The sequence below is a fragment of the Meriones unguiculatus genome, chromosome 1 (assembly GCF_030254825.1).
Source record: "Meriones unguiculatus strain TT.TT164.6M chromosome 1, Bangor_MerUng_6.1, whole genome shotgun sequence".
Taxonomy (NCBI): domain Eukaryota; kingdom Metazoa; phylum Chordata; class Mammalia; order Rodentia; family Muridae; genus Meriones; species Meriones unguiculatus.
The window spans coordinates 9,756,071-9,760,032 of record NC_083349.1 but is presented as its reverse complement, the minus strand read 5'-3'; the positions used below and the strand labels follow the sequence as shown (position 1 = coordinate 9,760,032).

General features: G+C 45.7%; 1 non-coding gene across 1 annotated transcript; it reads right to left on the bottom strand.

The window, feature by feature from the left end:
* Nucleotides 1–2,717: 2,717 nt before the first annotated feature.
* LOC132652073 (U6 spliceosomal RNA) lies at nt 2,718–2,824 on the bottom strand. Its single transcript, XR_009589565.1, has one exon. It is a non-coding gene; the product is annotated as a U6 spliceosomal RNA (small nuclear RNA).
* Between the last annotated feature and the right edge of the window lie 1,138 nt (nt 2,825–3,962).

The window sequence follows — 3,962 nt, the reverse complement described above, 5'->3', positions numbered from 1 at the left end:
GGCCTCCTGAGTGGGGAATCCTACTCAGGGTGAGCAATTGCTCCTGGCTGAGCAATCCAGGGCAAGCAAGTCAGTAAGCAGTACTCCTAATGGTCTATGTGTCAACTCTTGCCTCCAGGTTCTTGCTTTGAGTTTTTGGCTTGACCTCTCTGGATGATAGAGTGTAAGATATAAGATGAAATAAACCCTTTCCCCCCATGGTGTTTGGTCACGGTAATAGAAACCTGATGAAGACAACATCTTATGCCTGGGCATTGCTGGGTATGCATAAGGTTAAAATCAGATGCATCGAGGGAAAGGCTGCTCACAGGTAGCTAAGGGATACAGAATTCAAAGCTGCCAATCCAAATAGGGATCCATCCATGGTGTGCATCTTAGCAAACTAGCTCCTCCTCCATCTGGACCTGTTAAAAAAAAAAAGTCCCAAGCAACAACTAATGCTGTATAGTACCATAGCTCAAGAAGCCCGCTGCTCACTTGCATCCACTCTTTGCTGCTGCTTTGCTTCTCAATCAAGTTCCTTCACCACTCTGAAGTCTTCCTGTTTTTAGATTCTTTGAATAGGCTCCAAGAACATGGGAACTCTAGGACCCCACAGTGACCCCTGGTAATGGGATGAAGTCACAGCGTTAACGATCCAATCACCTCTCAAAGATCAGGGCCACCCCCAAGGGCTTATAAAACTGGTAGGAGGGCAATGGGAGGGCTTGTTTTACCAGTTAAGTCCAGCTCGAAGAACATAGTACCTACCCAGCCTGAGACCTGGACATTCATTCTTTATTTTTATTAGTTATATTTAATTAACTCTGTATCCCTGCTGTATCCCGCTCCCTCATTCCCTCCCAATCCCACCCTCCCTCCCCCTTCTCCTCCCTGCCCCTTTCCAAGTCCACTGATTGGGGAGGACCTCCTCCCCTTTCATCTGACCATGTTTTATCAGGTATCTTCAGGACTGGCTGCAAAGTCCTCCTCTGCGGCCTAGCAGGGCTGCTCCTCCCTTGGGGTTTGGGGGGCAAAGAGCCTGCCATTGAGTTCCTGTCAGAGATAGTCCCTGTTTCCCTTACTAGGGAAACCCACTTGGTTACTGAGCTACCACAGGCTACATCCGAGCAGAGATTCTAGGTTATATCCATATATGGTCCTTGTTTGGATAAACAGTCTCATAAAAGACCCCTGTGCCCAGATTTATTTGGTCCTTGTGGAGCCCCTATCGTCTCCACATCATATTAACTCCCTCTTCTTCTATATGATTCCCTGCACTCTGCCAAAGGTTTGGTTATGAGTCTTAGTATCTGCTTTGATACACTGCTAGGTAGAGTCTTTCAGAGACCCTCTGTGGTAGGCTCCTGTCCTGTTACTTGTTTTCTCCTACGTCCAATGCCCATCCCATTTGTCTTTCTAAGTGAGGATTGATCATCTTACCCTGGGTCTTCTTTCTTGTTTATCTTCTTTAGGTGTATAGATTTCATTATGTTTATCATATCTTATAGGTCTATATAAGTGAGTATATACCATGTGTGTCTTTCTCCTTCTGGGATACCTCACTCAGAATGATCTTTTCTAGATCCCACCATTTGCCTGCAAATTTCATAATTTCCTCGTTTTTGATTGCTGAATAGTATTCCATTGTGTAAAAATACCACAAGTTCTGTATCCATTCCTCCACTGATGGACATCTGGGTTGTTTCCAGGTTCTGGCTATTACAAATAAAGCTACTACAAACATGGTTGAGCAAATGTCCTTGTTGTGTACTTGAGCATCTTTTGGGTATATGCCTAGGAGTGGCATGGCTGGGTCTTGAGGAAGCACTATTCTTAATTGTCTGAGAAAGTGCCAGATTGATTTCCAAAGTGGTTGTACCAGTTTGCATTTCCACCAGCAACGGAGGAGGGTTCCTCTTTCTCCATATCCTCTCCAGCATGTGTTGTCATTTGATTTTTTGATGTTAGCCATTTTGATGGGTGTAAGGTGAAATCTCAGGGTCGTTTTGATTTGCATCTCCTGATGGCTAAAGATGTTGAACATCTCTTTAAGTGTTTCTCTGCCATTCTATATTCCTCTACAGAGAATTCTCTGTTTAGCTCTGCTCCCCATTTTTTAATTGGATTACTTGATTTATTGCTTTTTAACTTCTTTAGTTCTTTATATATTTTGGATATCAGCCCTTTGTCAGATATAGGGTTGGTGAAGATCCTTTTTTATTCTGTAGGCTGTCGTTTTGTTCTGAGGACAGTGTCTTTTGCTTTATAAAAGCTTTTCAGTTTCATGAGGTCCCATTTATTGATTGTTGCTCTTAGAGTCTGTGCTGTTGGTGTTCTGTTCAGGAAGTTGTCTCCTGTGCCAATGAGTTCTAGGCTGTTTCCCTGCTCTTTCTTCTAACCAATTTAGAGTATCTGGTTTTATGTTGAGGTCTTTGCTCCACTTGGACTTTAGTTTTGTGCAGGGTGATAAATATTGATCTATTTTCAGTTTTCTGCATGTAGACATCCAGTTGGACCAGCACCATTTGTTGAAGATGCTGTCTTTTTTCCATTGAATGGTTTTGGCTTCTTTGTGAAAAATCAAGTATTCATAGGTGTGTGGGTTTATTTCTGGGTCTTTTATTCAGTTTCACTGATCCTCCTTTCTGTTTCTGTGCCAATACCGTTCAGTTTTTATTACTATTGCTCTGTAGTACAGCTTGAGATAGGGGATGGAGATACCGCCAGATGATCTGAAAAATATGGACTGCTTCACGAATTTGCATGTCATCCTTGCACAGGGGTCATGCTAATCTTCTCTGTATCATTCCAATTTTAGTATATGTGCTGCTGAAGCGAGCATGAACATTCATTCTTGCTTTAGCTAGAAACCCAGGGTCCTGGCCATCAGCTGGCAACATGGCACCAGAAGCTGGCAGAGAGCTAGCCTGGGATTCTGTTAGAGACTAAGTTTGGAAAGACACACACAGTTGGCCTCATGGTCTTCTGAGGAGCTACCAACAGAAAAGCGATGTGTGCCAGCTAAACTAGCTAAGATTGCTTGAGACTCAGTGAGGTTTCAGTTAAATATTTTAGGCATTTATGTCTTGAGAGTCATACTCCAAGCAACCTCTGGATCCCAAGTCCCACCCTATGTCCAAGGGCCCTCACCAAGGCTTTGCTGATCTGGGGCCGAGGGGCGGTCTTCTGAAGTAGTCACAGGCTTGTTTCCATGTGACTTGAATGGACCTCAAAAACACTAGGGGGGAGGGTCCCTGAAGTCCAGCTCATTTGCCCCTGGCCTTTGACACTAATCTTTCTACCCCCAGATGTGACTAGAATATTCCACACCTTTAGTTCCTTTCATGCAGTGATTTCATTGGCAAATGGACAGAAAAGAAGCAACTGAATGTTAGGCTGTTCTGGGTCACTGAGTATCTGGAATGGATGATGCAAATTTACATAGCACACAACCTCTCAAATTGAGTTGGATTTGAAACCTGTCTGAGCCCCTTAAAGGCCACCTTTGCCGACTTTTTAATGTCCTCCGTTTTGACCAGCAGAGGGCAGGCTGGGCCCGGGAATGTACTGGGAACGCTCCAGTTATATACAGTTTGTCCAAAGGGCTGGCATCCTCCACAGCCCCACTGTCCACCACTTAGGGCCAGGATGCTTTCCTTCCCACCAGAGAGAGCTCTGGAATCCTGGGCTAGGCCTTACGTCCCCTGCCCTTCCTGTAGGGCTTGCCTGTTCCAGGGACTGGACCCTGTCTCCTGGGGGCACCGAGCCAGCATCTTCCGACAGGGCTGGATCCCTGCCTCCCTTTTGCGGCCATTCTCTCCGTTCTCACAGTGATGGTGGCTCCCAGTGAGCCCCGGAACCAGCTCTTGCCCGCTCTCCACTCCCATCCTCGGCAGGGGCAGCGCAACCTCCCCGACATGTTGATTTTTCTCGCCCATTACCCGGAGCAAAGTGCAGCACGTGGTGGCGCGGAACTGCAT